General features: G+C 37.0%; 1 long non-coding RNA gene across 1 annotated transcript in view; it reads right to left on the minus strand.

The window, feature by feature from the left end:
* Nucleotides 1–7,846: 7,846 nt before the first annotated feature.
* The window catches only part of LOC110147535 (uncharacterized), a 46,107-nt gene continuing 26,842 nt past the window's right edge, over nucleotides 7,847–27,111 (minus strand). Inside the window, exon 3 of the long non-coding RNA XR_002316885.2 lies at nucleotides 7,847–8,170. This is a non-coding gene — a long non-coding RNA (uncharacterized lncRNA). The remainder of the gene's footprint in view (nucleotides 8,171–27,111) is intronic.

Raw genomic sequence — 27,111 nt, forward strand, 5'->3', positions numbered from 1 at the left:
TAGTCCCTTCATAAGAGTTGTCACATAAAATCCAATACATCACTGAATGAGTATATAAGTTATTTGTAATATAACATAATTCCAGATGCTTCCTTAAATGCCTTGATAGCACCTTGAAACAATTTATTCTGTGCCCCAGCACCTCAGAATTGCTAATGAACCATAGATCAGAAGAACAGACAGAATTAAGCCATTTGTCAGTAGTGACGAATTAAATATCAGGCAAGTAGGTTCAAAAACTCAGCTTCACAAGTACCAGATGATGAAAGTTTAACTCCAGGTTATGTGAAGTATAAAGGCATGGAGTTTCAGCTAACAGCACATTTAATGTTATTAAGAACTGAGACATATGCATGAACAAACATGGAATCATGGGTTTTGGGGAAGAGGCACAAAATCCAGGACAAAATAGCTTCCATATTCTCTGCTCCAGTTAGCATGTATCTATAACAGGTATGAGTTCAAACTTGATAAAATATGGTACATTCTAAGAATGGTAAAGAGGATGATGAAGGGTTTGAAAATCAAGTATTATGAGGAATTATTAAAGGAATAGATGATTATAGCATAGTGTAGGGGGTGGGGAAGATTCAAGGAAATCCACCACTGAAGCACAGAAGAATAATCAATAAATGAAGGTTACAGATGGTAATTTTAACAATCTGAATAGAGAAACCCATTCAATCAGAACTCAACAACAGCAGACTATGCTTCCCTTTGGCTCCAAAGATATACCTATTTCCTGACTCTTTCCCATTGCTTAAAATGATGCTACTCAAAATGAAGTCTTCCGTGAACTAAGAGCTTACGTTAAACTTCGAGTTTGATGCTGCTTCTTGCAGAAAGTCTTGCTACATATAAAATAGCTGAACTAATTGGTGTTCTTAGTGACCTAGTACATTTACATCCTGGTGAAGCTCTCAATCTTGTAGATGAAAAGATCACACTTCATCTTGTTCTAAGGTTCTGTACTCCTTATACCCTCTACCCACAGTCACAAGAATGTAATCCTCAAAGTCATGTTGCCGAACTCTTATAAACAAAGTCATTATATACCCCCAGGATATCATGGGCATTTCTAATATTAAATATTCTATCCCCTTTTCCTCAAGAGTAATCTTGAAGTGCTAGAAGAGGCACACTGACTTTTTTCTCAAAAATATGACATAAATGAACTATCCTTTTGCCTTCTCACTAAAAGAATATTAGAAAATCATGATTATAACACTATATGGATTTTTTTTCATTCTATCAGTGATGAAAACATTGTTAAAATATAAGATAAAAGTCTAAGCGTGTCAACTAAAGTCATCAGCAGTGGGACAATGTCCATTGTTAGTGCAATGGGGTACATTTTGATTCCCCTGAAATTTTGATATACAGGTAGCTCCCTGCTCCATCCCTGAATTTAGTAGCCCTGTTAAAAAAATAACTTTAATGTACACCTTTAATCTATTAAGATTGAGGCTGTCATCCATACAGCTGGACCACTTATGTCTGCTGGGGGGGTTGGCCAGACTGGAGGGATATACAGCAACTGTTGCACAGTCCTCCCACTAATATCCTCTGATCACTCCTGAGAACTTGAATAAAAGGTGTCAGAATCCATTATCACTATCAGGACAACAGCATCTCAATTCCAGAAACATGGTCCTTTCTTAGATCTAAACTTATGTATATGCAAAAGTTGCTCAGTTGAGTCCAACTCTTTGCAGCCCCATGGACTATAGCCCTTCAAGGCTCCTCTGTTCATGGAATTCTTCAGGCAAGAATACTGGTCTGGGTAGCTGTCCCTTTATCCAGGGGATCTTCCAAACCCAGGGAATAAAATTCAGGTCTCCCACATTACAGGCAGATTCTTTACCATCTGAGCCACCAGGGAAGTCCAGGTATCCTGGAGTGGGTAGCCTATCTTTTCTCCAGGGGATCTTCCTGACCCAAGAATTGAACCAGGGTCTCTTGCATTGCAGGCGGATTCTACACCAGCTGAGCTATCAGGGAGGCCCAAACATATGCACAGACTCTAGGGGGAAAAAAGCATTTCAAGCTTGGGAAAGGAGTACAAGACTGTATATTGTCACCCTGCTTATTTAACTTATGTGCAGAGAACATCACGCTAAATGTCAGGGTGGATGAATCACAAGGTGGAATCAAGATTGCCAGGAGAAATATCAACAACCTCAGATATGCAGATAATACCACTCTAAAGGCAAAAAGTGAAGAAGAAACTAAAGAGCCTTCCTTTAACATGTTAAGTCAGAATACCTATTGTACATTTAGGTTACCTATCAGTAAGGAAGAGAATATTAAAAGTCCAATTGGGGGTGCTAGGTAAGGCAAGTAACAGCATGGTATGTGAACATATATAAAACTTGCTATTAAGTTTCCTTGGAAGATAAAGATTGTTACAGAAGAAAAGAGACAATAAACAGAATATATAAATCTATATTAATTAATTACAATACTACAAATAGTTCCCTGGTGGCACAGAGGTTAAAGTGTCTGCCTGCAATGTGGGAGACCCAGGTTTGATCCCTGGGTCAGGAAGATCCCCTGGAGAAGGAAATGGCAACCCACTCCAGTACTCTTGCCTGGCAAATCCCATGGACGGAGGAGCCTGGTGGACTACAGTCCATGGGGTCGCAAAGAGTCGGACACGACTGAGTGACTTCACTTTTGATGATGGTTCAAGTATTTGATAAGGCAGCCAGAAACAGTAAAGTTACAAACACAAACTCTACTTTCAAGGAGCTCAGTGTAATAGTGAAGCAAATGTACATATGAGTGATTATGTGGCAAGATGAGAAGGGCAATTAAAAAAAAAAGTACAAGAAATAGAACTACAGAAAAATCAGTGATTAATTCTAATTTGGAAATTCAGGAAAAATCTTTAAAGGAGATGATGCCAGGTTATGACTTTGATGAATGGATGGGCTTTCTCAGGTTGATGAATAATGGAGGGGAAAGAGAAAATTCCAGATAGAGAAGACAGGTATATAGAGGAACAAAAGTATGAAATCACATGGAACCTTCAGGGAATTAAAAGTAAATTCATATATTCTGAACAGAATGCATGTGGTCAAAAAAACAAGAGAGATGAACAAGACAGAAGACTAGAGAGATTGCAGGGATCACAATATAAGTGGTCTAACACATAAAGTTGGTAAACTTTTGCATTTAGGTAATCAGATGCCACAGAAGGTTTTAAGTAGTAAAGCAATAAAATCTGATTTGTATGTTAAAAAGGTGATTTTTAATGACAATATAGAGAATGAAATGGAGTAAAGTATGAAAAAGGGAAATAAAACCAATTATATGTATTCAATAAATTTCTACAATATACACCTAAAGTTTTTACTCCTACTACAACACTTATGATCTCAAGCAATTGGGTAGTCCATGAGGGACCACACCAGGTTAAAGAGTAGAAATTCTGCCTCCCCAGCATCATCCTGCAAGACTAAATTCAAAGTCCCTTCCCCCTTTCTTTGCCGCATCTTCCGTTAAACCTAGTTCTATTTCCATTCCTCTAAAGCAAAATCCAAGTTATAATCTAGCTAACTGTCATTTCCAGGCATGTGAAGCAGGACAAACCCAACTAGGCACACCCAGAACTTTGGCATAAATCAGCTAAGCACATGGAGAGGACAGAGAAGTGATTTTGGGAAAAGCAATGGATAAAGGAAAGTGAAAGTGAAAGTCACTCAGTGCGTCAGATACTTTGTGACCCCATGGACTATACAGTCCATGGGATTCTCCAGGCCAGAGTACTGGAGTGGGTAGCCTTTCCCTTCTCCAGGGGATCTTCCCAACTCAAGGATTGAATCCAGGTCTCCTGCACTGCAGGTGAATTCTTTACCAGCTGAACCTCCAGGGAAGCCCAAGAATACTGAAGTGGGTAGGCTATCTCTTCTCCAGTGGATCTTCCCAACCCAGGGATCGAACCAGGGCCTCTTGAATTGCAGGTGGATTCTTTACTGACTGAGCTATCAGGGAAGCCCATGAATGAATGAAGGAAGCTGCTTATTTTGTGAATAAGAATGAAGTGCAAGAGGTCATTGTGAATCCTTCACAGGCAAGGACATTTGCAACCATAGTCACATCCATAATGTGTGGCACATAGCAGCACTTCAATTAATGTTGACAGAAACAATTAAAATAAGAATGAGGAAGTAGGAAGGAAGGTAGGAAAGAAACAAGAAGAGTAGGAAGAAGGGAAGGGAAGAAAGAGGGAAGGGAATAAAACAAGAGGAAAATGTCATTTAAATTAAATTAAAATTAAATTAACTAAACTCATAAGGGAACAAATTTAGACAACTAAAAGATCTAAAAAGCCTCCATTTTCCATATAAAATCATGATTAAAATAAAATTATTTTTCTTAAATTGAAGGTTTCAATGATGAACATAGATGTTGACAGTTTAGCCCTCAAGGGGACTTCAGGAAGCCAGGAATTGCTCACTCAGCTGTGACACCACTGACAAAGGTCTAAAAAGAACAGAATATTTGGTGAAGGAAAAAAAAAAATCACTGAATTCATGAATGCTTTGATGTGATCAACAGCGCTTTCTGATATGCAGAGAGCACATGTCAAAGAGATGGACAAGATCAGCTCCCCCGAGGCTGAAGAAATCAGCTCGGAAAACTTCCAGCCACTTCACCTTGGCCTGACTTGGCTGATTGTTAGAGATCCCTGAGGGATAATTGCATTAAAGTTGACAGAAGCATAATGTGTACTGTGTGTATGTCAAGGAAAATATCAAATGAATCACTTTCTCTTCATTTCAGGTTGCTGCATCAGCAGCAGACTTCTTCAGCTGCTTGAAGTTGGTAAGATTGTAGTTTCATTTGTATTTCTAATGAGCTTGGGGCCTTTGGAAAGAAAGTTAAAAGCATTTGAGTAAATGTCCCTAAATCTTATTGTCATTTTAAAATTCAATGCATTGGGAAATCTGAGTTGTACAACATGTCAACTTGAGAGGAGATAAATTTACTGCTCTCTAGTCAGCCAGTACTGTTCTTTTATATGCCTACAAGTCTATTGTATCAAGCTCATTAACCTGTAGACAGTTTTAAAGCCTTCTACAAAAAAACTCATTTACAACACTGAATGGGTTAGGTACTGAATGCCCTGATTCTGTATGCCAGCTCGTTGTCTGAAAACTCACTTTAGAGAGGATACTGTTGTATGCAGTCCTTGCTAAAAATAAATTTGAAGCAGGCAATTTTAATTTCTTTTATGTTTCAATCCAATTTAACATGGGAAGTAATTTATTGTAATGTTCAAGAGCATAAGCTTCATGGTTGGATGTTTGAATCCCACCTTTGCCACTCACTAAGCTGAAGAATTTTGATCACGTTATTAAGCATATCTATATCTTCATTCTCTCAACAGGAAAATGGTAACAGTAAGACTATATATGCATCATTCAGTTCAGTTCAATGACTCAGTTGTGTCCGACTCTTTGCAACCCCATGGACTGCAGCATGCCAAGCTCACCTGCCCATCACCAGCTCCCAGAGCTCGCTCAAATTCATGTCTTTCGAGTCGGTGATACCATCCAACCATCTCATCCTCTGTCGGCCCCTTCCTCTCCTGCTTTCAATCTTCCCCAGCATCAGGGTCTTTTCCAGTGAGTCATTTCTTCACATCAGGTGGCCAAAGGATTAGGGTTCCAGCTTCAGCATCAGTCCTTCCAATGAACACCTAGGACTGATTTCTTTAGCACTGACTAGTTGGATCTCCTTACAGTCCAAGGGACTCTCAAGAGTCTTCTCCAATACCACAGTTCAAAAGCATCAATTCTTCAGTGCTCAGCTTTCTTTGTGGTCCAGCTCTCACATCCATACATGACTACTGGAAAAACCATAGCTTTGACTATATGAACCTTTGTCAGTAAAGTAGTGTCTCTGCTTTTTAATATGCTGTCTAGGTTGGTCATAACTTTTCTTTCAAGGAGCAAGCGTATTTTAATTTCATGACTGCAGTCAACATCTGTCAAAGCATCATTAGGAACACTAAATGACTTAACCCTTGGAAGGTTATTATTATACTTGATATTTCTTAGGGCATGGTGCATAGTATACCTGGCACAAAATAAATACCTTCAAAATATCTGGTATAGTAATAATGTGTGTATGTGCTTACTCGCTCAGTCATGTTCAACTCTGCGACCCTATGGACAGTAGCCTGCCAGGCTCCCCTGTCCATGGAATTCTCCTGGCAAGAATACTGGAGTGGGCTGCCATTTCCTACCCTGGGGGATCTTCCCATTCCAGGGATCGAACCCACATCTCTTGCATCTCCTGCATTGGAGGGCAGATACTTTACCATCACACTACCTGGGAAACCCTATAATAATATTTATTACTATTGTTATGAATACTCTATCTTTTTGGCCAATCTTTAGCTGCTAATATCCCTACATTCTCATTCCATGAATTTTCTGTTTGCTTAAAATTTTTCTTTACTCCATACTAATTTATCTGCCGTTAAAAAAAAAAGAAACTATTTTAATGCACTTCGCATACATACATACAAATTTCTCTGTCTCTCTCTAGCCTGAACGCTCACCTACACACAGATATATACAGATATAAAACAACTTTTCACAAAACAATATTTATCTTTAATTCATATTTTGAATCTGATGGTCTAATCTGAAAAGAAACGCTAGTTATTGCCCATTAAATTGATTTTATAACCAAAAATAAGTCATGGTCCATGGTTTGAAAAAAAAATTTTCTAAAAGACAGGGGCTAATCAGATAAACTGCTCTACTATTAAATAATGATGTTAAATAATGAGTTAGCCTTAGAACAACAGGTTTGCCTATTATTAGAGGCCTAAAATGACTTAATCTTAAAAAAAAAAATGTATGGGAACAATAGATAGGCAGGATCAATTTTGCACTGGAACATACACTTCCACACCATAAATCCATGTTAAATGTGATCCATTCCTGAGTCTAATAAGTTATTCTATCAACAGCTGTCTCTGTAATAACTTCATGATTCAGACTGGGCATTAAAATAAAGGATACATGTCTAAGACTATTTCACTAATAATCTAAAACAAACAAATAACTTGTGTGGTGCCTAGTCTCAGAAAAGGCTGACCAGAAACCACCTACCTAAGAAAAAACTGATAATTCCAGAAAAGATTCCATTAATAGTAATGTGACTAAAAGCTGATGGATTCTTACTGGTGTAGCTTTCTGAATATTCTGCTAGAACAATACAAAATAATACTGCATCACCTGGATAAATGAGACAATTGCTTAGTTGATTCTATTTAGAAAATAAACTTATAAATAACTTGCTTCCATGACAGTCTAAAATAATTTTGTCATCAGTATATGCTAGAAACCTTGTTCATGCAATCAATCTCTGGGAGCCTAGGGAAGTCAATGAACCTCTTTTTTTAAAAAAGTTTTTCAACACACAATATCAAAAAATGGAAATAAAAAGTAGGATGATTATATTATAGTAATAATCAATTTATAAGGCCCCTGACAGTCCTAGAACCCAAGTTAAGATCTATATGATCATGACAAAAATATTATATACATAGAATGAGAGAGGGTTCTTTTCTTACCCAGCTCAACCACTTCCTTGAAGAGGTAAATAAAACAACTTACACTCTGATAAATTATATGTGATCTATTAAACTTCCAAGTTGTGCTTTTTTTATTATCCATTTTTCTTTTTGATATTAGGGTAATACTGTAAGATATGAAGACAAAACAGATTCCTGCAGAATGAATTCCACTAGTAGCACTACAAAACAAATCATGTTATTTGTATAAATTTATTTCATAAAGTGTCAGTACAAAATAGTCTTTAAACATGTATGCTTAGACATTCTAGGTTGGAGAAAAAGAAAATTTCTGTATGCATTGTGCAGGTTGCCAAACTCCATGATCATCTTTGTTTGAGATGATAGCCTATGTATTTCTTCATCTGGATGTTGTTAAAATGATGAGCATCTAAAACTGAAGAATCATGCTTACCACCATTTGTCACTATTTTGATGTTTCATCTTTGGAAAAATGCTGTCAGTCAATGAGTTTCCTCCATTCTGCCTTATTGTAACTGACCAAATACATATTTCACGTAAGCAATATAAAGAATTGGCTTTCTCAGACTCAATTTATGATTCCTGGGAGAGCTGTGGAAGAAAAGAGAATCTCTGAAAATAACATTTGTTGACTGATACAAGAAGATGGAGTAGAAGGACATAAGCTCAATTACTCTCATGAAAACAACACAAACTGCTGAACAACCACTGACAAAAAGGACTGGAACCTAATGAAAAAGATATTCTACAATCAAAGCCAAAGAAGAAGCCAAAACAAAATCATGGGAGGGGTACAATTGCACTCAAATCCCATGCTTGCTAGGCAGGCAACTTACAAACTCCAGATATATCACAAAAGTTCTTCCACAGGAGAGAGTTCTGAGCCCCATATTAGCCCCACAGTCTGCGGGTCTGGCACTAAAAGGAGGCACCTCCAGAGTATTGACTTTGAAGGCCAGGAGGGCTTGATCATAGGAACTCCACAGGACTGAGGGAAGTGGAAGATTTCCTCTCTTGGAGGGCACACACAGGGTCTCATATGCACTGCATCTCAAAGAAAAAGCAGAGACTTCATAGGAGGCTGGGTGAGACCTACTTGCTGGTCTTAGAGGCTCTTGAGGAGGTGAAGGGTGGCTTTGGCTCTCTGTGGGGACAGAGACAATGGTGACAGTGGTTCTGGGGAGTACTCATTAGCATGAGACCTCTTGGAGGCTGCCATGTTCTCACCAAGACCCGGCTCTACCCAATAGCTTAGAGGCCCCCGGGTTGGGACACACCAGGCCAGTGAACAAACAGGGTGGGAACACAGTGCCAAGCATTAGCAGACAGGCTGCCTCAAATTTTTCTGATCTCACAGCTGCCTGTCAAATACACCTCTTGACATGGTCCTGTCTACCAGAGGAACAAGACTCAATTTTACCTATCAATGAGCAGGAGCTAGTCCTTCCAACAAGGAAGCATGCATAAGCTTCTTAGTCCAGTCTCATCCACCAAGAGGCAGACACCATAAGCATGAGGAGCTACAACCCTTCAGCTTGAGGAAGGGAAACGGCAATCCCGTAAAACTAGATAAAATGAGAAGACAGAGGAATGTGTTCCAGGTGAAGGAACAAGATAAAACTCCAAAAGAACAACTAAGTGATGTGGCAATAGGTAAACTACCCAAAAAATAATTCAGTGTAAATGAATAGTAAAGATGATTCAAGATCTCAGAGAAAGAATGGAGGCACAGACTGAAAAGATACAAGAAATGTTTAACAAAAAATTAGAATATCTAACATATAAAAGGGCTTCCCTGGTGGCTCAGAGGTTATAGCGTCTGCCTGCAATGCAGGAGAACCAGGTTCGATCTCAGAGTCAGGAAGATCCCCTGGAGAAGGAAATGGCAACCCACTCCAGTATTCTTGCCTGGAGAATCCCATGGACGGAGGAGCCTAATGGGCTACAGTTCACAGGGTCACAAAGAGTCGGACACAACTGAGCAACTTCACTATCATTATAACATACAAACAGAGATGAACAACACAATAACTGAAATAAAAATACAACAGAAGGAATTAATAGCAGAATAAATGAGGGAGAGGAACAGATAAGTGAGCTAAAAGAGAGAATGATAGAAATCAGTACAGTGCAATAGGATAAAGAAAAAAGAATGAAAAGATATGAAGATAGTTTAAGAGAACTCTGGAACAACATTAAACACACCAACAATCACATTACAGAGGTCCCAGAAGGAAAAGAGAGAAAGAGCATGGGAAAATATTTGAATAGATAATATATGAAAACTTCCCTTACATGGGAAAGGAAACAGTCACCCAAGTTCAGGAAATTCAAAGTCCCAGTCTGAATAAATCCAAGGAGGAACATGCCAAGACACAGAGCAACTAAATTGTCAAAATTAAAGACAATGAGAAAATATTAAAAGTAACAAGGAAAAGCAACAGATAACATACAAGGGAATCCCCATAATGTTATCTGTTTTTCTCAGCAAAACTTTGCAGGTCAGAAGGAAGTGACAAAATATATTTAAAATGATAAAAGAGAAAAACCTACAAACCAAGAATACTCTGCCCAACAAGGCTGTCATTCGGATTTAACAGAAAAATAAAAAGCTTTACAGATAAGCAAAAACTAACAGAATTCAGCACATTCAATGAGGTTTACAACAAGTGCTAAAGGAACTTCTCCAGGCAGGAAAGAAGAAGCCCCAGTTAGCAACAGAACATTACGGATGGGAAAGCTCATCAGTAAAGGCAAACACACAGTAAAGGTAAGAAAATCATCCACACACAAAATATGATCTCAAAACCAGCAATTATGAGAAGATATGAGCACAAGATAGGATATTGGAAATTTACTTGAAATTAAAAGCAAAGCAACTTAAAAAAAATCCTGTTGAATAGGCAAAACACTCTCCGACATAAATCACAGCAGGATCCTCTATGACCCACATCCCAGAATTTTAGAAATAAAAGCAAAAATAAACAAATGGGACCTAATGAAACTTAAAAGCTTTTGCACAACAAAGGAAACTATAAGCAAGGTGAAAAGACAGCCCTCAGATTGGGAGAAAATAATAGCAAACGAAGCAACAGACAAAGGATTAATCTCAAAAATATATAAGAAACTTCTCCAGCTCAACTCCAGAAAAATAAATGACCCAATCAAAAAATGGGCCAAAGAACTAAACAGACATTTCTCCAAGGAAGACATACAGATGGCAAAAAAACACATGAAAAGATGCTCAACATCACTCATTATCAGAGAAATGCAAATCAAAACCACAATGAGGTACCATTATACGCCAGTCAGGATGGCTGCTATCCAAAAGTCTACAAGCAATAAATGCTGGAGAGGGTGTGGAGAAAAGGGAACCCTCTTACACTGTTGGTGGGAATGCAAATTAGTACAGCCACTATGGAAAACTGTGTGGAGATTTCTTAAAAAGCTGGAAATAGAACTGCCATATGACCCAGCAATCCCACTTCTGGGCATACACACCAAGGAAACCAGATCTGAAAGAGACACGTGCACCCCAATGTTCATCGCAGCACTGTTTATAATAGCCAGGACATGGAAGCAACCCAGATGCCCATCAGCAGACGAATGGATGAGGAAGCTGTGGTACATATACACCATGGAATATTACTCAGCCATTAAAAAGAATTCATTTGAATCAGTTCTAATGAGATGGATGAAACTGGAGCCCATTATACAGAGCAAAGTAAGCCAGAAAGATAAAGACCATTACAGTATACTAACACGTATATATGGAATTTAGAAAGATGGTAACGATAACCCTATATGCAAAACAGAAAAAGAGACTCAGATATATAGAACAGACTTGTGAACTCTGGGAGAAGGCGAGGGTGGGATGTTTCAAGAGAACAGCATCAAAACATGTATATTATCTAGGGTGAAACAGATCACCAGCCCAGGTTGGGTGCATGAGACAAGTGCTCGGGCCTGGTGCACTGGGAAGACCCAGAGGGATCGGGTGGAGAGGGAGGTGGGAGGGGGGACCGGGATGGGGAATACATGTAAATCCATGGCTAATTCATTTCAATGTATGACAAAAACCACTGCAATCATGTAAAGTAATTAGCAAAAAAAAAAAAAAAAAAATCCTGTTGATATACAGAGCTGTATATCAAAATCCCATGGTAACCACAAACTGAAAATCTACAATAGATACAAAAAAGAAAAAGCAATCCAAACAAAACACTAAAGTTAGTAATCAAATCACAAGAAAAGAGAACAAAAGAAAAGGAAGGAAGGAAAAATGATTTACAAAAATAATCAAAAGCAATTAACAAAATGGCAATAAGAATATACATATGTATCAATAACTACCTTAAACACAAAGTAAACTAATTATATGCTTCAACAAAAAGACATAGACTGGCTGAATGAATATAAAAACAAGAACTGTATATAAGTGTCTATAAGAGATCCACTTTAGATCTAGGGGCATATGCAGACTGAAACAGGGGATAGAAGAAAGAATATCATAAAAATGGAAATTAAAAAAAAAAGAAAACTGGAGAAGCAATACTCATATGAGTCAAAACAGATCACCAGCCCAGGTTGGATGCATGAGACAAGTGCTCGGACCTGGTACACCAGGAAGACCCAGAGGGATCAGGTAGAGAGGGAGGTGGGACGGGGGATTGGGATGGGGAATACATGTAAATCCATGGCTGATTCATGTCAATGTATGACAAAAACCACTACAATATTGTAAAGTAATTAGCCTCCAACTAATAAAAAAATAAATGGGGAAAAAAATAGACTCTAAAATAGAGACTGTTAAAGATACAGTGGGATGCTGCATAATCATCATTGGATCAATCCCAGAAGAAGATATAACAATTGCATATATGTAGGCACCCAACTTGGGCTTCCCTGTTGGCATAGGTGATAAAGAATCCATGGGCAATGCAGGAGACCTGGGTTCGACCCCTGGGTTGGTAAAATACCTTGGAGGAGGACAAGGCAACCCACTCCAGCTTCTTGCCTGAAGAATCCTTATGGATAGAGGAGCCTGGTGAGCTCAGTCCATGGGGGTGCCAAGAGTCAGACATGACTGAATGTCTAAGCGCAGCACATACACCCAACATAGGAGGATTTCAAAGTACAAGGCAAAGGCTAACAGCTATAAAACGAGAAATCAACAGTAACACAATAATAGTGGGGGGTTTTAACACCCCACTTTCATCAAAGGACAGATCATTCAGACAGAAAATCAATTAAAATAACCACAGGCCTTAAATGACACATTATACCAGAACAACTAAATTGATATTTATAAAGGATTTCATCAGAAAGCACAGAATACACATTCTTTACAAGTGCACATGGAACATTCTCTATGATTGATCACCTGCTGGGCTACAAACCAAGCCTCAGCAAATTTAAGAAAACTAAAATCATATCAAGTATCTTTGCTGGCCACAATGCTATGAGATTGGAAGTCAACTGCAAGAAAAAATATTGTAAAAAGCAAAACAAAACAAACATGAAGGCTGAATAGTATGTTACCAAACAACCAACAGATCACTGAAGAAATCAAAGAGGAAATAAAAAATACAAGAGACAAATGAAAATGAAAACACAACAATCCAAAACCTATGGGACACAGCAAAAGTAGTTCTAAGAGGGAAGTTTATATCAATACAACTTTACCTTTGGAGATAAGAAATATCTCAGGTAAAAAACCTACAGCTAAAGCAACTACAGAAAGAAGAACAAACAAAACTCAGAGTTAGGCAGAAGGAAAGGAATCATAAAGATTAGAGTAGAAGTGAATGAAATAGAGCCAAAGAAAACAATAAGAAAAATCAATAAAATGAAAAGCTGGTTCTTTGAAAAGATAAAATAGATAAACCTTTAGCCAGACTCATCAAGCTAAAAAGGGAGAGGGCTCAAATCAATAACATTAGAAATGAAAAAGGACGTTATAACAGACACCACAGAAATACAAAGAATCATAAGAGACTATTATAAACAATATGCCAATAAAATGTCTTTTGGTTGAAGCATATAATTAGAAAAAAATGGACAAATTCTTAGAAAGGTACAATCTCCCAAGACTGAACCAGGAAAAATAGAAGTATGAACAGATCGATCTCAAGTACTGAAATTGAAATTGTGATTAAAAAACTCTCAACAAACCAAAGTCCAGGACCAGATGTCTTCTCAGCCAAATTTCTATCAAACATTTAGAGAAGAGTTAACAGCTGGACTTCTGAAATTACTGCAAAAAATTGCAGAGGAAGGAACATTTCAAACTCATTCTATCAGGCCACCATCAGCCTGATACCAAAACTAGACAAAGGTATCACAAAAAAATAAATTACAGGCCAATATCACTGATGAACATAGGCACAAATATCTGCAACAAAATACAAGCAAACAGAATACAACACTATATTAAAAGGATCATACACCATGATCAAATGAGATTTATTCCAAGGATAAAAGATTTTTTTCAATATCTGTAAATCAATCAATGTGATATGTAACACTAACAAAGTGAAGGATAAAAACCATATGATCATCTCAATAAAGGCAGAAAAAGCTTTTGGTCAGATTCATTACTGATTCATGGTAAAAACTCTACAAAATGTGGGCACAGAGGGGATGCATCTCAACATAATAAAGGCCATATATGACAAATCTACAACTAATGTCATGTTCAGTGGTAAAAAGCTGAAAGCATTTCCTTTAAGAACAAGAAAAGAAAAGGATGCCTATTATTGCCAATTTTTATCAACATAGTTTTGGAAGGTCTAGCCATGGCAATCAGAGAAGAACAAGAAATAAAGGGCATCCAAACTGGAAAACAGTGAGCAAAACTGTCACTGTTGGCAGAAGACATGATACTACACATAGAAAACCCTGAAGATATTTCCCAAAACCTACTAGGTTTCATCAATTAATTCAGTAAAGTTGTAGGATACAAAAGTAATACATAGAAGCCTATTGCATTTCCATACACTGACAACAAAAGATCAAAAAGAGAAATTAAGAAATCAATCCCATTTACCATTTCATTGGAAAGAAGAAAATACCTAGGAATAAACCTACCTAAGGAGACAAAAGGCCTGTAGTCTTAAAATTGTTAAGACTTTGATGAGAGAAATTGAAGATGACACAAACAGATGAAGAGATACACTATGTTCTTGGACTGAAGAGTTTATATTGTTAAAATGACTACTACCCAAAGCAATATACAGATTCAGTGCAATTCCTATCAAATTACCAATGGTATTTTTTCACAGAAATACAACCAAATAATCAAATTTATATGGAGACACAAAAAAATCTTAAATAATAAAAAAATCTTAAGAAAGAAAAACAGCTGGAGGGATCAGGCCCTTTGACTTCAGACTATACTACAAAGCTACAGTAATTAAGAGTATGATTCAAACACAGAAACCAGTACAGATCAATGGAACAGGATAGAAAGCCCAGAAATAAACCTACCCACTAATGGTCAGTTAAGCGATAAACTTAAAGGAGGCAAGATTTACAACGGAAAAAAGACAGTCTCTAGATAACCAGTGGGAATTTGCTGCATGACTCAGGGAATGCCAACAGCGGCTCTGTGACAATCTAGGAGGGTGGGATGGGGAGGAAGATGGTGAGGAAGTTGGGGAGGGAGGGGACATGGGTGTGCCTATGGCTGATTCTTGTTGATGTTTGACAGAAAACCATGAAATTCTGTAAAGAAATTATCCTTCAATTAAAAAATAAGGTGGCAAGAAAATATGATACAAAGGAGCTTATTTACAAAACAGAAATACAGACACAAAATAAATTTATGGTTACCAAAGGGGAAAGGGAGGGAGGTGGTGTAAGTCAGGAGTTTGGGATTAGCAGATACAAACTACTGTACATAAAATAAACAAAAAGGTCCTACTGGGCTTCCCTGGTGGCTCAGATGGTAAAACATCCGCCTGCAATGTGGGAGACCCGGGTTTGATCCCTGGGTCAGGAAGAACCCCTGGGGAAGGAAATGGCAACCCACTGCAGTACTCTTGCCTGGAGAATTCCATGGATGTAGGAGCCTGGTAGGCTACATTCCAAGGCGTTGCAAAGAGTCAGACATGACTGAGCGACTTCACTTTCACTTTCGTGTAATGCAGGGAACTATGTTCAATAACTTGTAATAACATATAAAAAAAAATCTGAAAAAACATAACTGAATCACTTTGCTGTACACCAGAAACTAACATAACATTGTAAATCAACTATACTTCAATAAAAACCAACCAAATAAAAAAAAAAAAACAACCAAATAAACAACATGAAAATCAAAAAAACAATGTCTTCAATGAGTGGGGCTGGGAAAATTGGACAACTACATGTAAATATATGAAATTCAAACATTCTTTAACACCATATACAAAAATAAACTCAAAATGGACTAAAGACCTAAATGTAAGACAAGATACTATAAAACTCTTAGAGGAAAACAAAGGAAGAAACCTCTTTGACATAAATTGCAGTAATATCACTTTTGATCCACCTTCTAGAGTAATAGAAACAAAAATAAATAAATGGGATCTATGAAATGTAAAAGCATTTGCACAGCAAATTAAGCAATAAACAAAAGACAGTACTGAATTGAAGAATATATTTGTAAACAATGGGACTAAAAAGGGATTAATCTCCAAAATAAATAACAGCTCATGCAGCTCAATACCAAAATAAATAAATAAATAAATAAAACCAGCCCAATCAAAAAAATGAACAGAATACCTAAAGAGACATTTCTCCAAAGAAAACATACAGATGGACAAAAGGCATGTGACAAATGCTCAAAATGCTAGTTATTAGAGAAATACATATCAAAACTATGATGAGATACCACCTCACACCAGTTAGAATGGCATTCATCAAACAGTACATGCTGGAGAGGGTGTATAGAAAAGGGGAACCCTCCTACACTATTGGTGGGAATGTAAATTGGAACAGCCACTATGGAGAACAAGTATGGTGGCTCCTTAAAAAACTAAAATAGAGCTATGATATGATCCAGCAGTTCTAGTCCTGGGCATATATCTGGAGAAAACCATAGTTCAAAAAGATACATGCACAGCAATGTTCATTGCAGCTATTTATAATAACCCACACATTTAGGAAGCAACCTAAATGTCCATCAACAGATGAATGACTAAAAAGAAATGGTACATTTTATACAATGGAATATTGTTGTTTGGTCATTAAACTGAGTCCAACTCTTTTGGGACCCCATGAGCTATAGACGACAGACTTGTCTGTCTATGGGATTTCCCAGACAAGAATACAGGAATGGGTTGCCACTTCCTTCTCTAGGGAATCTTCCCAACCCAAGTATCGAACTCAAGTATCCAGAACTGACATGGCAGATTCTTTACCACTGAGCTACCAGGGAAGCCTCACAATGGAATATCATTCATCCCTTAAAAATAATGAAATAATGTCATTTGCAGCAACACGGATGGGCCTAGGGATTATATTACTAAGTAAGGTAAGTCAGGAAGCAACAGTTAGAACTGGACATGGAACAACAGACTGGTTCCAAATGGGAAAAGGAGTACGTCAAGGCTGTATATTTTCATCCTGCTTATTTAACTTATATGAAGAGTACATCATGAGAAATGCTGGGCTGAAAGAAGCACAAGCTGGAATCAAGATTGATGGGAGAAATATCAATAACCTCAGATATGCAGATGACACCACCCTTATGGCAGAAGTGAAGAGGAACTAAAAAGCCTCTTGATGAAAGTGAAAGAGGAGAGTGAAAAATTTGGCTTAAAGCTCAGCATTCAGAAAACTAAGAGCATGGCATCTGGTCCCATCACCTCATGGGAAACAGATGGGGAGACAGTGTCAGACTTTATTTTTGGGGGCTCCAAAATCACTGCAGATGGTGATTGCAGCCATGAAATTAAAAGACGCTTACTCCTTGGAAGGAAAGTTATGACCAACCTAGATAGCATATTAGAAAGCAGAGACATTACTTTGCCAACAAAGGTCCATCTGGTTAAGGTTATGGTTTTTCCAGTGGTCATGTATGGATGTGAGAGTTGGACTATGAAGAAAGTTGAGCACCAAACAATTGAGGCTTTTGAACTGTGGTGTTGGAGAAGACTCTTTTTTTTTTTCATTTATTTTTATTAGTTGGAGGCTAATTACTTTACAATATTGTAGTGGTTTTTGTCATACATTGACATGAATTAGCCATGGATTTACATGTATTCCCCATCTCGATCCCTCCTCCCACCTCCCTCTCGACCCAATCCCTTGAGCATCCCTTGGACTGCAAGGAGATCCAGCCAGTCCATCCTAAAGGAGTTCAGTCCTGGGTGTTCATTGGAAGGACTGATGCTGAAGCTGAAACTCCAATAATTTGGCCACCTCATGCAAAGAGTTGATTCATTGGAAAAGACCCTGATGCTGGGAGGGATTGGGGGCAGGAGGAGAAAGGGATGACAGAGGATGAAATGGATGGGTGGCATCACCGACTCGATGGGCATGAGTTTGAGTAAACTCCGGGAGTTGGTGATGGACCGGGAGGCCTGGCATGCTGCGATTCATGGGGTCGCAAAGAGTCGGACACGACTGAGCGACTGAACTGAAGGTATATCAGACACAGAAAGAAAATCACATATGATATCATTTATATGTTAAATCCAAAAAAAAAATGATAGAAATGAACTTATTTACAAAACAGCAGACTCACAAATTTAGAAAACAAAATTGTGGTTACCAAAGGGGAGAGATGTGGGAAAGAAAGAAATTAGAAGTCTGGGATAAACCTATACATGCTACTATATTTAAAACAGATAATCAACAAGGACCTATGGATAGCACAGGGAACTATGCTAAATATTCTGTAATAGGTAAAATGGGGAAAGAATTTGAAAAAGGATAGATATGTGTGTATGCATAACTGAATCACTTTGCTGTACACCTGAAACCAAGGTAACACTGTCAATCAACCATATTTCAATATAAAATAAAAATTAAAAAAAAACAGATAAAGACCAAAACCTCATGGGGTTTACATTCTAGTTGAAAAGAAAAATAAATGAGAGAATAAATAGTTATATAAAATAATTTCATATGATCATGAAGTGAAAATAAAATTAGAAACTAAAATGTTCATTTGTAAACATGAGAAAATTGTTATCTCTGGGAGATTTTTGAGTCTTTCTTACATGGTCCCAAGATGACTAGAAATATCATGGTAAAATTAGAAAAATAAAAGGGAAAGTCCACTCAAAACAATACAGAAAAATATGAGATTAGGGACCTTAGAAATTCATATACTCATGACAATGAGAACAGGATGTATGTTGTTCTACAATTCCTAAACCTTATGACTGCAAATTTTCTCCCTATTAGTGCTGCTTGCATTTTTGACAGTTTCCTCAGGATCTATGGCCTTAAATGATGCATGGTGAAGGAGGAAAATGGGATTACTTTTGCCATACTTGAATTTAATGTCTCGCAGAAATGCCCCAGATTTTTACTTTGGGTCTTGTAAAAGTAGTATCTCTCCATGAGGAATAGGCAAAACTGGAGGCAAGAAAGACCTGAGTGCCTGAAAATAGAGCCATCATATTTAGCCTAAGAAAAAGAAGTGGCAGCCAGAAGTAATTATGAACATTATAGTAAGTATGATTTATTGAGTATCCACTATGACTTATGCATTGAAGAGGCATCTGTATATTTTACCCAAATAAATTCAAAGACCCAGAGTAACCTAATTTCCAGGAAAAGTCACATTCAAAGTAACACAATCCAGCTGTCAAAAGAAATTTTTAAATAGTTCCATCATACTTGTATTTGAATTAAACTTAAATTTTTTAAAAAGTATGTTTTTATTTTTCTCAGCAATAAACTATCATTTTTAGAATATTTCTGTAAATATGTAAATCAATCCCTGACTCACTCAAAAAAATTAAAAAAAAAAGGAAGAAAAAGTCAGCTACCTGGCCTAGCTCAAAAAACCAAAAAGTAAGAAGGTGCAGGCTTGGACAGAGCCATAGTGAAGAAACTACTAGGGCTGAAATTGGAAGTACACTTGAATTCAGTTGAAATGAACAGTACTGATATTACAGTTATTTCCTAACATTGAATCAAAAAAATCCAGGAGATTTGAAGGCTTCTAAATTAGTCTTTGGCTTATCTATTCAAATAAGCTTCCCCCCACTTCAGGGTATTTTTTTTTTATCTTTATATTATTTTGATCTTTCATTGCTAGAAAATTTTATAACACTGTGACTGGTATACTGAGGTCATCTTATTTCTGAAGTATCAGTCAATCATAAATGTTGCTGAAATGAAATTCTCTCTACTGCTCATGAATTTCTCCTTCGTGATCAGTCTTGCTAACTTGTGGAAACAAATGAGTGACAGACAATTCTGAGGGATGGAGACTGGAACCGAGATAGACAGAGATATGAAAGCGCAAAACAATATAATGTAGATAGAGCATTATCCAACTGCAGCTTCCAGTCACTGTATGTAGCCATCCAACCCATTCATTTCCATGATATCCCCTAAGGAAGTTATACAGCATAAAAGCACAGATTTGTTTCAGAATGAGAAAAATCAACCTAACAATTTTCCTTCCTTTTATATTTATAGTCAACTACATGAAATATTCAAGTAGGAAATTACCCTAGTATCTAAATCATACATAAATAATTCAAATTGTCATATTTTGGCAGATCCACTAAAAGCACTGTTTTTATTTTTGAAACAATTGAGAATTTTAATGTAGAAGAACATATGTATAGGGAATACACCCACAGTGTTTTATTATAAAGCCTGTCATGCTCCCATGTTCCCAAGTGATGTGCCTGATGTACAGGTTCAGAACCTGACATTCTATTAAGAGCTAGTGATTAGCGGGCCAGAGGGGATGCCTTACTTTGCATAAAGACATCTAATAGAGTTTCACATGGTAGATGGCATTTACAGTAATAATTTTATGATACTGTTCTAAAGACAGAAAACAGTTTATTTTGAAGATTAGGCTAACTGATTAATGACCATTTAAGAAATGATTCAAGTGTTTAATATCCACCTGTCAGTCTATTTGGTTCTTTAGATGAGAAAGGTGAGATGAAATACAGTCCTTACCACAAATAGGTGGTGCTAGAGGTAAAGAACCTGCCTGCCAATGCAGGAAATGCAAGTGACACAGGTTTGATACCTGGGTCAGGAAGATCACTTGGAGGAGAGCATGGCAACCCATTCCAGTATTCTTGCCTGGAGAATTCTATGGACAGAAGAGCCTGGCGGGGTCCAGTCCATAGGGCCACAAAGAGTCAGACACGATTGAAGCAACTTAGCCTGCACGTACCACAAAGAAGTCCCATTACACTTAAGGAGCAAAGTATATATATTTTTAAAATGAGCTTTATATAGACGATACTTGTACAGCAGTTTCCTTGTAAATTAGAATGATATGTAACATTTCAAAAAATTCTTCATTTGCTTTATTAAACTACTTGTCATCAAATCTTCCATTTTATAATTTTCAGTCTATTGACTATCACCCAAGGTGGGAGAGAGAACACTAATATAAATTCAGTTGTCCTCATGTCAAATATTTGGCAGATCCTAAAGTAGCTATCTATATAGTTACAAAGTTTTAGTTGGAAGGAATACAGATATCCAGGAAAGCAAAGCTTCTCATGCCATAATAAGTTATGGTTAGTTGGACCAAAAATCATGGAAATGCTGGTTTTATAACCATGGAGAGGTATACAAAAATAAGTTTTGTAATTTGTCATGATGAATTTATCTATTAAATATTTAGTGAAAGTATATTATGTACTGGCATGTAGTCTAAATACTTATTTTGAATGCAGAGATGAATTAAATGCACAGCTCACAATGAAAGATAAAAATATGTATATTGTTAAAAATTATTATAGTAAATTTATACTAATATTTTGGATGATATTTTGGGAGTCACAGAAAAGTACAACAAATTCTTGAGGGTTGTAGGGTGGGCAGGAAATTAGTAGAGATTTCACTGAGGTAGTGATATTTGAGGTGGGTTCTAAAGGGTAATTTAGACATTGTATTCTAGGATAAGTCAAGAAATTTACATTAAAAGGTAAAATACCCAGATTAGCCAATGCAATATTGATGAAGAAAGTCAGAGGACTGACACTACTTGAATTCAACACTTACTGCAAAGATACAGTGATCAAGACAGTATAGTGCTGACAAAAGATTAGACAAACAACAAGCAATATAACAGGATAAGGAGGCCAGAAATAGACCCACATAAATATAAACAATTGATCTTTGATAAATAAACCCAGGCTATTCAACAGAGTAAAAATAAGTCTTTCCAAAAAATGTTGCTAGAAAAACAGGACATTTGCATACCAAAAAGAAAAAAAAAAAGAGTCAAGACACTGACCTTAAATATTTCACAAAAATTAAGTCACAATACAGACTTAAGAGTGTAAAACAAAGTTATAAAACTAGAAAATAACAGGAAAAACTCTAGTTGAACATTGTTTTAGCCACAGATTTAGATGAAATATTAAAGGCATAATCCTTGAAAGAAAAAAATGGTAAATTGGATTCCATTAAAATTTAAAAAACTGCTTCTCTGCAAAGGAAGGAATGAAAAGGACCATTAAACTATTAAAAGAATGAAAAAAAAAAAAAAACCAAGACATAGCTGGTAGAAACTGTTTGCAAGGATTTGCTTGTGTCTCAAATATTTAAATTCTTAAAAATTAACAATAGGAAAACAAAAACTCAATTAAAAAGTGGGCAAAAGTTCTAAACGGAAATCTCACCAAAGAAGACATACAAGTAGAAAATAAGCATATGGAAAAATGTTCATCAAATGTCATTAGAGAACTGAAAATTAATACAATAATGGTCCAACACTATACACCTATTAGAATTGCTAAAATCCATAGCACTAATAACATCAAATGCTGGCAAGTGTGTGGAGGCATAGGAACTCTCATTCATTATTGGTGGGATTGCAAAATGGTACAGCTACTTTGGAAGACAGTTTGATAGTTTCTTGAAATACTACACACACTTTTACCATAAGATCCCACAATCACACTCCTTGATAGCTATGCATGGGATGTTTACAGTTGCTTTATTCATAATTGCGAAAAATCAGAAGCAACCAAGATATAGTTCAACAAGTGAATGGAGAAACAAACTGTGACACATGCATACAATGGACTATTAGCCACTGATTAAAAAGAAATATGTCATCAAGCTACAAAAAGACATGGAAGAACCTCTAATGCTTATTGCTAAGTGAAAGGAGTCAGTTGGAAAGTCTACACACTACACAATTTGAATAATATTACATTCTAGAAAAACAAAACTACAGAGACAATAAACAGGTTGGTAGTTGCCAGTTCAGTTGTGGCAGGGGAAAGAAGTATGGTAAGAAGGGGAGAAAAGAAAGGGGGAGATGAGTGGAGCACAGGGAATTCTTAGGGAATTGAAACTACATGATAGTAAAATGGTGGATACATAATATTCTGCATTTGTCAAAATTCATAGAATGTACAACAGTGAACTCTAATGTAAATAGACTTCAGTTAATGCTAATGCATCAGTATTGGTTAATCAGTTGTTAAAAACATACCACACCAATGCAAGATATTAAAATAAGAAATGATGGGAGTGGGGGAAAAGGGAGTATATGAAAACTCTGTATTTTCTGTTCAGCTGTTCTACAAATTTAAAACTGATGTAAAAAATAAAGCCTAATTATCTTAAAAGTATAATTGATATACTAAAGAGAAGAGATAAAATATAATCATATAAAATACTCAGAATCAGAAGAGAGAAAAATGGAGGTAATAAACAAAAACAAATACAATGGATATTTACAGACATAGAGGATAATGATCTAACTATATTAATAACTCATTTTATATATAAATGGTCTGAACACACCCATTAAATGACAAATGTTTTCAAAGTAGATTTTAAGAAAATAAAATCCAGCTGTGTGAAGTCCATAAGAAATAAATCTTAAATTTACACCCACTCAGATGGGTAAAAATTATGGGGACAGAGAGAAAGCTTTACTATGCTAATACTAATCAAAAGCAAGCTGGGTGGTTATATTAATTTCCAGTTAAGCAGGGATCATTAGGGGCATTATATAATGATAAAGGGGATAATTTTTAAAGAAGACATAACAATCCCAGATGTGAATGCACCTTACAAAAGAACGTCAAAATACATGAAACAAAAACAGAAAGCTGCAAGGATTATTACAGATGAATTCAGTATTATAGTTGGAGGTTTCAACTTCTCTCTGCCAGTTATTGATAGCTCAAGTAGGCAGAAAATCAGTAACAATATACATGACCTGAATAGTACTATCAATCAACTTGATCTAGCTGCTATTTGTAGAATACTCCAGCCAACACCCAAAATCACATTCTTTTCAAGCCTATATGTTTACCATGAGAGACCACAGTAAATATGCCACCAAATTTTAAAGAATAGAAACCATACAAATGATGTTTCCAGGCCTCAGTGGAATTAAACTAGAAATCAAAAACAGAAAGGTAGCTGAAAAATCACCAAATATATAGAAACTAAACAAAATATTTCTAAATAACATACGGGTCAAAGATATTTTAAAAGAAAAAGTTTAAATGACTGAAATGGTGTGACAAATGCATTGAACTCTAATGTATCTTGCTGTGTGGAACTGATAGAAAGTAGGACTGGAAAACAGATAGGAGGACAGGATTCAGAATGCAAAAAGCTTTCCTGAGCATAATAAGTGTAGTCTTTATTCTGTAAGAGAAACTGCACCACTGATGTCCCTGAGCTCATATATACATTTCAGAACTATCTTTACCAGAGACATGGACAAGCCAATGCGTATAGACAAATCAATATAAAAATAGGATCTTCCATACGGTAACTATTTTTAAAGAACCATCAATCCCACTCCAGGACATATATCCAAAAAACCCACATAATTTAAAAAGATGCATGCACCCCAATATTCACTGCAGCACTATTTACAATAGCCAGAACATGGAAGCAACCTAAACATCCATCAACAGAGGAATAAATAAAGAAGATGTGGTACATATATACAATGGAATATTACTCAGCCACAAAAGAGAACAAAATTCCATTTACAGCAACCTGGATGAACCTAGAGATTGGCATACTGAGTGAAATAAGTCAGACAGAAAAAGATAAACATCATATGCTATCACTTATGTGGATGCATGCATGCTCATTCACTTCAGTTGTGTCCAACTCTTTGCGATCCTATGTACTGTAGCCCTCCAGGCTCCTCTGTCCATGGGATTCTCCAGGCAAGAATACTGGAGTGGATTGCCATGTCCTCCTCCAGGGGATCTTCCTGACCTAGGGATCGAAAATATGTCCCCTACATTGTAGGCAGATTCTTTAGCTACTGAGCCACCTAGGAACCCCTTGGAATCTGAAAAAATAAAAAAGGTACAAATGAACTTATCTACAAAACAGAAACAGAGTTACAGATATATAAAACAAAGTTAGGATTACTGGGGGATAATGGAGGAGGCAATAAATTGGGAGATTTATATTGACATATACATGTGCTATATATAAAAGAGATACCTAATAAAGACCTCTCCTTCCTGGAGCGCACTCACATGGTGGCCAAGGGGACTTGCATAACTCAATGAAGCTATGAACCGTGCCATGCCAGGTCATTCAAGATGGACGGGTCATGGTGGAGAGTTCCGACAAAACTGGAGAAGAGAATTGCTAGTCACTCTAATATTCTTGCCATAAGAACCCCATGAAGAGTGTGAAAAGGCAAAAAAATATGACACTGGAAGATGAACGCCACCCCCCCCCCAGGCCAAAAGGGGTCCAATATGCTATGGAGGAAGAGCGAGGGGCGATTACTAACAGCTCCAGAAAGAATGAAGAGGCCTGGCCAAAGAGGAAATGAAGCTCAGCTGTGGATGGGTCTGGTGATGAAAGTAAAGTCCAATTAAAACACAATACTGCATTGGAACCTGGAATGTTAGGTCCATGAATCAAGGTAAATTGGACATGATCAAACAGGAGATAGCAAGAGTGAACATCAACATCTGAGGAATTAATGAACTAAAATGGATGAGAATAGAAGATTTAATTCAGATGACATTATACCTACTACTGTGGGCAAGAATCCCTTGGAAGAAATGGAGTAGCCCTTATAGTCAACAAGAGTCCAAAATGAAGTACTTGGGTGCAATCTCAAAAATGGCAGAACAATCTTGGTTCATTTCCAAGGCAAATCGATCAGTATAGAATTCAGCATCACTGTAATTCAAATCTATGCCCCAATCATGAATGCCAAAGAAGCTGAAGTTGATCAGTTCTCTGAAGGCCAACAAGACTTTCTGTAACTAAAACCAAGAAAAGATGTCCTTTTCATCATAGGGGATTGGAATGCAAAAGTAGGAGGTCAAGATATACCTGGAATAATAGGCAAATTTTGCCTGTAGTACAGAATAAAGCAGGGTAAAGTCTAACAGATTTGTCAAGAGAATGTACTGGTCATAGCAAACACCTTCTTTCATAACACAAGAGACAACTTCACATATGGACATCAGCAGATGGTCAATATCAAAGTCAGAATGATTATATTCTTTGCAGCCAAAGATGGAGAAGCTCCATACAGTCAGCAAAAACAAGACTTGGAGGTGACTGTGGCTCAGATCATGAGATCCTTCTTGCAAAATTCAGGCTTAAATTGAAGAAAGTAGGGAAAAACACTAGGCCATTCAGGTACTTGTTGTTCAGTTGCTTAGTTATGTCTGACTCTTTGCAACTCTATGGACCACAGCATTCCAGGCTTCTCTGTCCTTCATTGTCTTCCAAAGTTTGCTCAAACTCATATCCATTGAGTTGGTGATGCCATCCAACCATCTCATCCTGTCCTGCCTTGTTCTCCTGCCTTCAGTCTTCCCAGTTCTAGGGTCTTCTTCAATGGGTCAGTTCATCACATCAGGTGGCCAATGTACTGGAGCTTCAGATTCAGCATCAGTCCTTCTAAAGAATATTCAGGGATGATTTCCTTAAGGATTGACTGGTTGGATCTTTTTGCTGTCAAAGGGACTCTCAAGAGTCTTCTCCAGCACCAAACGAATCAAAAAGATCAATACTTCCGTGCTTAGTCTTCTTTACGGTCTATCTCTCACAACCATCATGAGTACCGGAAAAACCATAGCTTTGACTATATACTCCTTTGTTTGCAAATTGATGTCTCTACTTTTTAGTATGTTGCCTAAGTCTGTCATAGCTTTTCTTTCAAGGAGCATGACATCTTTTAATTTCATGGCTGCTGTCACTATCCACAGAGATTTTGGAGACTGATGAAATATAAAGTCTGCCACTGTGTTTGACTTTTCCCCCGTCTGTTTGCCATGAAATGATGGGACCAGATGCCATGATCTTCGTTTTTTGAATGTTGAGTTTTAAAGCCAGGTTTTTCACTCTCCACTTTCACCTTC

This window comes from Odocoileus virginianus, chromosome 2 (assembly GCF_023699985.2).
Source record: "Odocoileus virginianus isolate 20LAN1187 ecotype Illinois chromosome 2, Ovbor_1.2, whole genome shotgun sequence".
Classification (NCBI taxonomy): Eukaryota; Metazoa; Chordata; class Mammalia; order Artiodactyla; family Cervidae; genus Odocoileus; species Odocoileus virginianus.